At 35.4% G+C, this 12,965-nt stretch overlaps 1 long non-coding RNA gene across 1 annotated transcript; it reads right to left on the reverse strand.

Moving 5' to 3' along the window:
• Window positions 1–6,951, reverse strand: LOC143055877 (uncharacterized). The gene is made up of 2 exons (XR_012972156.1): window positions 6,688–6,951; window positions 1–1,117 (listed from the first exon to the last, which is right to left on the reverse strand). It is a non-coding gene; the product is annotated as an uncharacterized LOC143055877 (long non-coding RNA).
• Window positions 6,952–12,965: the final 6,014 nt, after the last annotated feature.

Here is a 12,965-nt window from a genome sequence, read left to right on the forward strand (position 1 = left end):
GAAAATGCAAATTTTTAAACTAGCTAATAATGGTGTGATTAAGGAGAGACAATGATTAAAATTGAATTTTCAAAGCTTTGTAAATTCTTCCCATGTGGCGATTAAAGACTCTTCATCATATCCATGAGCACTTAGAAGATATTTCATTTGACTAGCGGAACGAGATTGTTTTGAAAACCTTTTTTCATCAATCAATTCAATTCCTAAAAGATGAGCAGCAATTCCTACATACGTATCATCGATGCTGATTCTTTTAATATATGGAATTGCACTTGATATTCTTATAACCACATCCATTGTGGTTAATATTGTCCCGCCTAATAAATAGTCCGGCCAATAATCGTACCGATATTCTTCCAGTGAAATGTAAGATTTTTCATGAAAACATAATCGGATAGGTTTCCAGCATTGACCTCGATATCCATACATTTTATTTGAAATGTTTAAACTTGTTAACATTCGTACATAAGATAATATTCCTTTCACATTGAGGAGGTAATCATCGTCGATGAATAAAACGTATTGAAGATGAGAACAATGAACGCTTATCCATCTAATGTTCAAAGATGTCTTATATATATTATTTCTGTACACGTCATCAAATGATCCTTGGATGATGTCATTATGTGCATGAATTTCTTTATTAATCTCATCTTGTACTTCCGCTTCGTACCCAAGTGAAAAGTAAACATAAATATTAGGATTTCCGCCTTTTCCCCACGTATTTCTTATTGCTGATCTTTGACCATGATTACTACATTTTGATTTTACAATTACTAACAAAGAAACAGGTTTCTTGCAGGCATTTTTAGGTGAATTTATTATATTATATAATCGATAGACATCATTGATTTCTTTAGTATGTATTGTACCTGTCTTTTTCAGTTCTTGAACAATACTACTGACATTTCCGAAAGGATAACGGTATAAAAATGTATCTTTGAACTGTTCGCATTTAACATAATCATAATAAAGGTATGTTCCAACAAATGTTATTACTATACATGTACACAACGTCAAATTCTTCACCAATCGAAATAGACGCAAGAAACTAATATCGATTCTTTTCATCCTATACAAACCACGTGGTACAAACTATGGATGCTGAGTTGATAACCTGCGATGTTAAAACAGCAATATAAGGAATCATTAAACATGATGTTATTCGCCGTTTATGCACCTGAGACCACCCTCAGTTTTTGGTGGGGTTCGTGATGCATTGTATGTTTGTAGATGACTTTGTTTTGTGTGCTATTGTTTGTCAAGACAAGACAAGACAATTTATTTCAACTTAGACACACGTATGGTGCTACAAGAGGATAACAATTATACATTAACAATTGCATATATACTTATACATTTACAAGCCAAACACACAATAAATAAATAAGTGATATCATACAATAAATTGAAATATACCATACATTGTGAATATATGTCTGTTTGTCTTTTAACTTTTTAACCATGGCGTTGTCAGTTTATTTTCGATTTATGAGTTTGACTATTCCTTTGGAATCTTTCGCTCCTCTTTTATATATATAATCCCGGCAAGGGAAGAACTAACTTTTCCATATCTAACAGTATTGCGTTATTTAGAGTTTATGATGTCTCGATATCCAAATAGCATGAGTTCGAAACCCGGATGGGTGTTAGTACATAATTGCTTCGGACGCACGACATTTATTTAATTAAGGTCTTTCCTTTTACTAAAGGGAAAGACCTTACTGTATTTCTTCTGATTATTAAGGTCTTTCCTTTTACAAAAGGGAAAGACCTTACTGTATTTCTTTTGTTTATTATTATTATTATTATTATTATTATTATTATTCTTCCGTTAAACTTTGACAAATTTAGCCGCGTTAACCGTAAGACGTGTCGCTTTCATATTCACACTTTGTATAGATGTCATGAATACCTATCTAGAACTCACCCTGTGAGTCGAAATATTTTGTCGGTTCGGAGTTATCCCTCCGAAACCCAAAAACCTTGTTATCGTTCCAACACCATAACCGTAATAGGTAGAAAAAAAACAAAGGGTGAAATTTGTTCAGGACCAGACCCCGGTTCTTCATTACATTTGGATCGAAAAGATTCAACGACTCATTGGTAGGGTTATGCCCCTATGAAAATTAACCGGTGTCGGTTGGCCACCAAAACTCAGAAACCGTAAGTCGTAGACACCTAGGATCTTCACCAATCATCATCAATTCATGTATCTTTGAAAAATACCTCAAGGTCAAATTTGTATGTTGACCTTGACCTTTGACCTAACACCTTGTTATGGGATAATCTCAGAAACCATTATACTTACAGAAGTTTTAAATGGTGGAAAATGTTTGGGTCATTATGGCGCAACTTTGTTACATTTTGACCAAAGAGATTTGACCTTTTAATAAGGGGCATAACCCCTGTTTTAGGTTTCTGAAAAGACAAAATCAGCTTTTACTATATAACCAAAGGTCCTAGACCCATGGGGTCTTTTGCAATGACATTGGGGACTAATGACCTTGACAAAGGTCAAAAGGTCAAAGGTCAAGGTCAAGTCCCAGATAGCGAATTTAGTGTTTTTAACCTCATATAATGGATTTTAAGTGTGTTTTCAAGCTTTGTACGGTTGACCTTGACCTTTTCAATAGATTCTACATCTATAAGAACATGTATTTTACATTACAAAAGGAAAGACCTCTCAATTGTTCAAGAACAATTGACAGTTTAATTAAGGTCTTTCCTTTTACTAAAGGGAAAGACCTTACTGTATTTCTTCCGTTTATTATTATTCTTTTTGTTCCGCCAAACTTTGACAAAATTTCCCTCCGTAACCGTAAGACGTGTCGCTTTCATATTCACACTTTGTATCGGTGTCATGAATACCTATCCGGAACTCACCCTGTGAGTCGAAATATTTTGTCGGTTCGGAGTAATCCCTCCGAAACCCCAAAACCTTGTTATCGTTCCAACACCGTAACCGTAATAGGTAGAAAAAAAACGAAGGGTGAAATTTGTTCAGGACCAGACCCCGGTTCTTCGTTACCTTTGGATCGAAAAGATTCAACGACTCATTGGTAGGGTTATGCCCCTATGAAAATTAACCGGTGTCGGTTGGCCACCAAAACTCAGAAACTGTAAGTCGTAGACACCTAGGATCTTCACCAATCATCATCAATTCATGTATCTTTGAAAAATACCTCAAGGTCAAATTTGTATGTTGACCTTGACCTTTGACCTAACACCTTGTTATGGGATAATCTCAGAAACCATTATACTTACAGAAATTTTAAATGGTGGAAAATGTTTGGGTCGTTACAGCGCAACTTTGTTACATTTTGACCGCAGAGATTTGACCTTTTTTTAAGGGGCATAAAGCCTCTTTTACGTTTCTGAAAAGACAAAATCAGCTTTTACTATATAACCGTAGGTCCTAGACCCATGGGGTCTTCAGCAATGACATTGGGGACTAATGACCTTGACAAAGGTCAAAAGGTCAAAGGTCAAGGTCATGTCCAAGATAGCGAATTTAGTGTTTTTAACCTTATTTAAAGGATTTTCAGTGTGTTTTAAAGCTTTTCAATACATTCTACGTCTATTTGAACATGTATTTTACATTGCAAAAGGAAAGACCTCTCAATTGTTCAAGAACAATTGACAGTTTAATTATTATTATTCTTCTTGTTCCGCCAAACTTTGACAAAATTTCCCTCCGTAACCGTAAACCATGTCGCTTTCATGTTCACACTTTGTATTGGTGTCATGAATACCTATCCGGAACTCACCCTGTGAGTCGAAATATTTTGTCGGTTCGGAGTAATCCCTCCGAAACCCAAAAACCTTGTTATCGTTCCAACACCGTAACAGTAATAGGTAGAAAAAAAATGAAGGGTGAAATTTGTTCAGGACCAGACCCGGGTTCTTCGTTACATTTGGATCGAAAAGATTCAACGACTCATTGGTAGGGTTATGCCCCTATGAAAATTAACCGGTGTCGGTTGGCCACCAAAACTCAGAAACCGTAAGTCGTAGACACATAGGATCTTCACCAATCATCATCATTTCATGTATCTTTAAAAATATCTCAAGGTCAAATTTGTATGTTGACCTTGACCTCTGACCTAACACCTTGTTATGGGATAATCTCAGAAACCATTATACTTACAGAAGTTTTAAATGGTGGAAAATGTTTGGGTCATTATGGCGCAACTTTGTTACATTTTGATCAAAGAGATTTGACCTTTCTATAAGGGGCATAACCCCTGTTTTAGGTTTTTGAAAAGACAAAATCAGCTTTTACTATATAACCAAAGGTCCTAGACCCTTGGGGTCTTCAGTAATGGCATTGGGGACCAATGACCTTGACAAAGGTCAAAAGGTCAAAGGTCAAGGTCATGTCCCAGATATCGAATTTAGTGTTTTTAACCTTATTTAAAGGATTTTTAGTGTGTTTTCGAGCTTTTTAAGGTTGACCTTGACCTTTTCAATACATTCTACGTCTGTTGGAACATGTATTTTACATTAAAAAAGGAAAGACCTCTCAATTGTTCAAGAACAATTGACAGTTTAATTTTTCTTTCTATTGGTTTATTGTCGTTATTTTTAATTATTTAAGTTGAAGGGGAATTTGAATACCAATAAGTGGTTGTAGCCATAAATCAGTGGTCATTAGGTGGTCGTAGGCCATAATAGTGGTTGTTGGTGGATGAAACATGTGGAGTATATTCATTCTGGAGCAACTGAGATCACCCTCGGGTTTTGGTGGGGTTCGTTTTATGCAGTCTTTAAAACCATTCTCAATTTTATTGAGTTTTCTATATTTTGGTTAAATTGAGTACTGTTTTTTGTCTTTTAAATTAGTGGTTTTTCGCCATGTCGTTTTCAGTTTGTTTTCGTTTTATGATTTCATTCCATTCCAGTCATGAAAACAGCATTGTTCCTCGAATAAATATAGGTGTCCACTTGTATTTTTGTCCATCTGATGAGTCAAGCCTTTTTCAACTGATTTTTATAGTTCGTTCTTATGTTATATCACTGTCCCAGGTTAGGGGGAGGGTTGGGATCCCTCTAACATGTTTAACCCCGCCACATTATTTATGTATGTGCCTTTCCCAAGTCAGGAGTCTGTAATTCAGTGGTTTTCGTTTGTGTATGTGTTACATATTTGTTTTTCGTTCATTTTTTTTTTACATAAATAAGGCCGTTAGTTTTCTCGTTTGAATTGTTTTACATTGTCTTATCGGGGCCTTGTATAGCTGACTATGCGGTATGGGCTTGGCTCATTGTTGAAGGCCGTACGGTGACCTATAGTTGTTTATGTCTGTGTCATTTTGGTCTTTTGTGGATAGTTGTCTCATTGGCATTCGTACCACATCTTCTTTTTTATATTGATTGTAAATTATGCATTTTAAACATCATTTTAATCATAAAATTAAAAAATATATAAATTGAAAAATAAGATGGTTTCCTATGAATACCAAAAAGACAGCTGTATATTTATAACAAACTAAATGGCGTGGATTTAACCAATTAAGTTATGGTGCTGTCTCCATCAACAATAAACAAAACCCATACTGCATAGTTATTTATAACAGACCCCCGAAATAACAAATTGTAAAACAAATCATGCGAAACAACGGTCTGTCAAATTAGATGTTCAAATCAATAAGCGAAAAAAAAAATGTAGTTATCGACCAACGACAGCCATTGACCAACAGGCTCCGGATTGAGAGCCGATACATACAGAATCATGCAGGAGCCTGTAATTCACTGTTGACCAACGACAACCACTGATTTACAGGCTCCACTGAGAACATGTATATACATAGTCGGTCAGGAGCCGGTAAGTCAGTGGTTGTTATTTGTTTTTGTGCAACATATTTGTTTTTCGTTCATTGATTAACGCATAAATCAGGCCGCTAGTTTTCTCGTTTGAATTGTTTAAATTGTGACATCTCAGGGCCATTTTAGAACAGACTTTGTCATATAGGTTTTGTTTATTGTTGAAGGTTGTAAGGTGATATTATAGTGAGAACTACTAAGTTTCGGCTTTCTCTCGACATCATTTGCGAGTACGGTCTTGAGAAACGATGATAGTCTGCCGAAAGGGACGATAAATGGCTGGCCTGTGTTAAGAGAGAGAGCCATATCTCTTGCACGTAAAAGACACTCGTTCAATTTCGAAAAAGAGTACGATTATGCCACTATAAGGCAGCATTCGTACCCACAAAGTGGAAAGGGGTTTATTTAAGTTGAAATAACTTGTTTCCCAATCCGCTATAAATAAATGTTTTTTATTATGTTTAAACTTACTTCTAAGTCATTTTGGTGTCTTAAAGAGAGTTGTCTCATTAGAAATCATATCACATATTTTTATTTTATACATACAGTATGTGGCGATTATTGTCCATAAAATGACAAATTCAGTTTAAGGCCGTTTATAGCTGTTATGGGTTTGGGTTTTGCTTATTGTTGAAGGCTGTACTGTTATCTATAGTTTTTAACTTCTATGTCGTTTGGTATGAGAGTTGTCTCATTGGAAATCATACTACATCTACATATTTCATAATGTGGTGTCAATAAAATAGCACATTATCCATAAAATAGCATACACAGAGATTTATTTACAAAATCTTCTGACACCGCTGTAAAATATTAACAAATATTTTATTACATATTAGGAAATATTAGGAAATAACTTACCCGGAAGTTCGTTAAACGACAATTTTCCTTCTTCTGTTTTAATTTTGTGGCAAAAGTTGGAATTTAATTTTAAAAGACACAAAGTTTGTTTACAGCTAATAATTACAAACAAGAATGATCTCTTTGTATGTCCAAAACCTAATCCTTCACACGGAATACTGTCTTGTTATTTGAAGTGTTTATTCTACACAATTGCAGTGTGCAATATTGGGATTTCATAGTTTTTTTAACGCCTACTATCGAGATCCTTGGTATTATAAAATAGACTGGTACTGTTATATTGATCTGGTAACTTTAATATTTACATTATTTCCGATTTATTATCATACCCTACACTCGAACATCTGACTATAAAATTACGTGTTTCTTTGATCGTATAACCACATTCAGTTGAAAGTACCTTCGATTTATTATACCTCATAAACTTTGGCCGATAATTGTTTATGGTATATAATTGTGTTTATACTATACACCATTGATGATAAGAAAATGTCTTTTATCATGAGATTTCATTTAAAGTAAGACCGAAAACCAAATATCAGACGTGTTCTTATCAAGGGATGGTAAGATTTTTTCGGTGCGTCGGGATCGGGTGTTTTAAGCTCGGGATTTTTGGATTGATCCTTTCGGGATGCAGAAATTCCTTTTCGAATTGCGGGATATCGGGATTTAAATTTCTTTAAATTCGGAACCTTGTGATTACGTGATTTTAAGCCCAGGATTTCGGGATAAGGACCCCTCCAACTCCCCTCTTACCACTGTACACAGTGGCGGATCCAGAAGGGCGTAGAGGGCGTACGCCCCCCCCCCCCCTTTTTTTGCTCGGGTTTTTTTTTTTTTTTTTTTTTTTTTATGTAAAATGATTCATAAGACTAGACTTCGTGAACTTTGCCATTTCCCGTGTACTTTAGTATTTAATTTTTATGCGACAGTTCTTTACTTATAAAGATATGTTTCGCTGGAATGTACTGATTGTCAAAGTCATGTCATTCTCTATAGTGGAGTTGAACAGTGCATCGAAAAAAACGTCGCTTAGTCATTTTGAAATTCAAATTACAGTAACACATTGCTTAGGCTGAGGATGACAATCATGACACATTCAAAGCGACACAGGATTGAGCAAGAACTTATTAACTTCTATTTCACTATTCCACCAAACAATCTATAGACTATAACACTTACATGATAAAAAGTTCCACGAAAACATGTTTAACCCCAAACGCCCCAGCCAATTTTAAAATAACATAGATATATTTAAAGTATAAGGTACGAACCATTTGATTTGAGGAGACAGTCTGAGATATTTGAGTGAACAAAAAAATAACTCTGATTTTTGCCTTAAACAAAAATTCTGGCTGTATCTGGATTAACAATAATAATCATGTCCACTGTTTTTGCTATTAGAAACAAAAAAATCCAACAGAATTATTTAGCATTAAATGAACATGATGAATAAAAACGGGCATTTTTTTTTTTTGGTGGCAGGGGTTTGCATGTCTGAACGGAATGTTTCTCTTTTATTCTCAAGACCAGACTGCAACCTGATGGGTGTGGCCTTTATGTCTCCATTTGTCGACCGTCATTCATAAATTCGTAGTCATTTCAGACTCATTCTTAGCCTTTGGTTGATTTGAACCCCTCACTTCCCTTAATTGTGTTGGGTGAAACATATCAACCAAACATTTGGATAAGAAATTGCTTGTTTGTCTTTTTTAACTTGTGCGGGCCGTATTGTAAATTTCATTGAATACCCCGGCATATATCCTGTTTACAACAAGAAATCTGTGACGACATCGAAAATATCCAACCCTTACACTTTACAGCAACTACAAAACATGCATGCCCCACGCCAGTAACCGTTTGAAAAGTGCATATTACACTTATTTTATGTTTTAGCCCCAAAAAGGTCCCAAATTTTTTTCGAATCTTTCAAAACTTCGCCCCCTCTTTCCAAAATCCTGGATCCGCCCCTGGTACAGATGTCTCAATGCTGTTATTGACCTACTTTTAACACGAATATTTTGAACACTACCTTATTTGAGTATGTGGTTTCAAACACAACAAACAAGAATTAAAAAATGGAATGATAAACTTCTGTATTGTTCCCCATGTATCTTATAATGTTTTTAGACTTCAAATTAGAAAGAAGCGAATTAAATATTAAACAAAAATCAATTGTTCATAGAACAAGGAAGGTCTTTCCACCAGTTAATATCTATTTGTAATCAAAATATAAATAAAAAGTCTTAAATGTCATTTCCTATGGCTTAATGATGTATAAATATGAATTTAAAGCAAAGGTCAAAACCTAGAACGTGCAAATAACCTATGACATTGACCTCACTTTTTAAGGTCATAAACCTAGGACCTCAAATAAAAAGACCCTAGGTCTGTAATATGTATGGATAATGAGTTATATCACTTTACTCATTATTCTAGATATAAAAGGGGGGAAACAATCACTTACTGCCAAGGTATCCTCGCAATCAAAATTCAAGAGTTAAGACATGTCGCAACTAACAATTTAGTGAAAATAATGTGTAGATATCTTATACGGTTTTTGAAAATAAATGAAAATAAGCCAAAATCAAAATTAAGAATATGACATTTACCTTTGACCTTAACCTACTTTTTATTTTTTTGGACCAAGGACCTCAAATCTAAAGACCCTAGGTCTCTATCACTTATGGTTTACCATTTAGAAATGCATATCACTTAATTCAATGGAAAAGGGGGAATAAATCTCACAAGGAGTCTCCGTAAAGCTTAGGTCCAAATGAATATCCAAATCCTGAAGATGCAATTTGGTAAAATAAATTTGTCGTAATCTTTAACGGTTGCGAAGAAGTAGTGGCCACAAGAAAAACAGTGTTTGGGGTGATAACTCTTACAACGTAAAGTAATTTGTTACGCGGTTGTAAATTTTTAAAGCGTATAAACTATACGACATCATATTCCAAATATCTAAGCGACGTCTTTTGCAACATCAATACTACGCAAGAAAAAATGTAGGCGGAAGAAAAAATGAAAAAATAATAATAATCAGAACAAATTCAATAGGTTTTTCCACGGAAAGGTGGAAAGACCTAATAATAATCAGAACAATAGCAAAAGGTCTTTCCACGGAAAGGTGGAAAAACCTAATTAAAAAGCGATACTATAATAACAGTTCTATAACTATTATTTTAATCAATAACTTGTTATTTTACTGATAACCACCGATTTGTCCGACTTCAATATGACAGATCGAGATTTTGTTTTCGGGGAAAGGAAAAGGGATTGGTTGGGGGGGGGGGGGGGGGGGGTGTAGGAGTCACAGATAGAAACTTTCACAAATTGTCAGCATCATGTACACTGAGCTCAATATCTAAAGCTGACATGCGCAACTGAGGTGGTTACTCTTATCGAGCATACATTTCTTAGAATGATACTAAATTAATCGGTCACCGTAAAAGACCATACATGGATTGACAACTGTGAAGAATTACTAGTTTTGAGAGTATCAACAGCCAGGTATATCATGGCGTAAAGGTTATAAATGAAAGACAATTTAGCTGACAACAACTAGTTTAACCCCGCCACTATATAAATGTGTCTGTTCCAAGTCAGGAGCTTGCATTTCCGTGGTTGTTGTTTGTTGCTGTGTTACATATTTGTTTTTCGTTCCTTTTTTGTACATTAATTAAAGTTTTCTCGTTTGAATTGGTTTTCTGATGTGATTTCGGAGCCTTTTATATAGCTGCGGCATGTGCTTTGCTCATTGTTGAAGGCCGTACGGTGACCTATAGCAGTTAATTTTTGTGTCATTTGGCCACTTGTGGACAGTTGTCAGACTCATTGGCAATCATACCACATCTTCTTTTTATATTAAAGACAACAAACCTTCTTTTGCACCCCAAGGGTGACTGGGGTATAGAAATATGGTCACTTGGTCTTCTCCCGACCGGAAGTAAAACGCTTGCTGAAGTGGGGCGTCCGTTTGGCTGTGCGGGATGTATCAAGTTCGCAGTCACGTTCGGTCAGAAGGAGGACGTTAAATCTGATGCCTCGTGTAAAGAGAGTGCCACGCTCTTTGCACGTTAAGAACCCTTGCAACAACTCTTTGATGGGTCCGTAGGTGGCCTGTTGCAAGGCAAAATTTTTGTCTCTATCCAATATACCCTCATTTTCCAGTGGCAGTCCAAATTTCCCCGTCCATCATCCTACACTGTAGATGGCCTCTATTACAACAACCTACCTATTGTATTTATTGTGAACTTGTTCTCGTCCTGAATATGCATGAAATATTTGCCACTGGACGTTAAGTAACCAACAATCAATCAATCAATCAATCAATCCTTCTTATGTGAAAACTTATCATTATTGAGTGTAAGTAATTGGGATATTAATCAAATAAAGGTATCAAAATATTCAAAATAGAAAAGAGGAAAACCTCTTTGTCGTTAGAGTAGTAGTGGTAGTACATATACTGTGTCATTCATTGCGTTAGTCGTTCACATATACACTGTGCATCATCGCCACCGGAAATTGGGTACCAATGAAGCGGAGAGACGCGGGAAAATAAAAACAACAGGAACGAAATCAATTAGTTTTAACCATTTCTACTTTTTTTATGAGGTAACATGCAACACTTTTCAAATGATTTTCTGATATATAGAGCTTTAATTTTCTTTGTCAACAAGTAGGAAACAAAGACAATATATTGTGTTAATCTCCAAAACTGTGCACTAAGTATCTGAAATAAACTAGGTCGATCGCCCTCCGTCTCTTCGTTTGACAGATTTCTATGTAGCAACATTCCAGCAGGGCCTGTAAACGGAGTATATATCTCCTAATTGATACGATATTCCCGGTCTTTTATTTTCTACCATGATATATTTTGATAGAGGGTTGCTGCTCACAAGGAAACTAATAAACCAAGAGTTCCAAATTTTGAAGTTAAAATCATCTCTTCGTAATAACATAACCAACATAACCATAGCCACATTTAGAGCAGGATCTGTCGTTACCCTTTCGGAGCAGCTGAGATCACCCACAGTTTTTGGTGGGGTTCGTGTTGCTTAATATTTAGTTTTTTATGTTGTGTCTTGTGTACAATTATTTGTCTATTTGTCTTAATCTTTTTTAGCCATGGCGTTGTCAGTTTATTTTCGTTCTATGAGTTTGAATGTCCCTCTGGTATCTTTCGCCACTATTTTCTAACTGTTTTTCATTCTTTTTCAAGATTATGATAGTGTGACTTCGTATTTATATAAATTCATCAAAAAGACTTTTTCTCAAGAATGTGATCAAAACAGTTTTTTGTTTATTGTACGGCGAATTTAATGACGTTGTCTGGCAAACTGAAAATTAATATTCTGTTTTCTGTACGACATATTGTGATATACTGTAATGCATAGATGATATCAATTACTATATATAAAAATAACATGGGGTCATATCGTGTACATATCAATGCGCTTTTAGCTTACAATATACGAAATCAACTGCACAGCAAACAAAAATAATCAAAAAATATCTGCCGTTAATCTCTTTCAGATGTCTTCTGATTAGGTGACGGTGTATTGTTTATCAGCTCATAGACAGACTCTCATATGGAATCTCTATACGGCTTCGGTCAAAATTAAACAAACGCTTAGAAATAACAAGAAAACAGTGTTTGTGGAGATAAAATAGGGACGAAAGATACCAGACTGTCCGTCCGGTATTAAACGCATAGATTGAAAATAAACTGACAACGCCATGGCTAAAAATAAACAGACAAACAGACAAAGCATGGTACCGAAGACACAACATAGAAAACTAAAGACTAAGCAACACTGGAAAAACTGGGGGTAATCGCAGGTGCTCCGGAAAGGGTAGACAGATCTTGCTCCACATGTGGCACCCGTCGTGATGCTTATGTTATTACACATCAGGTAAATAATCTAATTCGGTAGGTCACATTCGTGAAAAGGGAAGGGGTATTGTAGATAGGACATAACGAACATATCCGATATCATCTGTGAAACGGTTATTCCATAATGATCAATCAATTCGTGATGGCTTCCGTAAAATTTATGAAGGGATGATTTCAACTTCACCATTTTGAACTCTTTGTTTAATAGGTTCCTTGTCAGCAGCAATCATTTTGCAAGGAAATCATCATAGGAAATACAAGCCCGGGAATATCGTCTCAATTGGGAAATATATACTCCGTATGCAGTCGCTGCTGGAATGTTGCTACATATAAATGAAAAGTTCACAATTGGGAAGCTGAAATCATCTCTTTTGTGGTA

This window comes from Mytilus galloprovincialis, chromosome 13 (assembly GCF_965363235.1).
Source record: "Mytilus galloprovincialis chromosome 13, xbMytGall1.hap1.1, whole genome shotgun sequence".
NCBI lineage: Eukaryota > Metazoa > Mollusca > Bivalvia > Mytilida > Mytilidae > Mytilus > Mytilus galloprovincialis.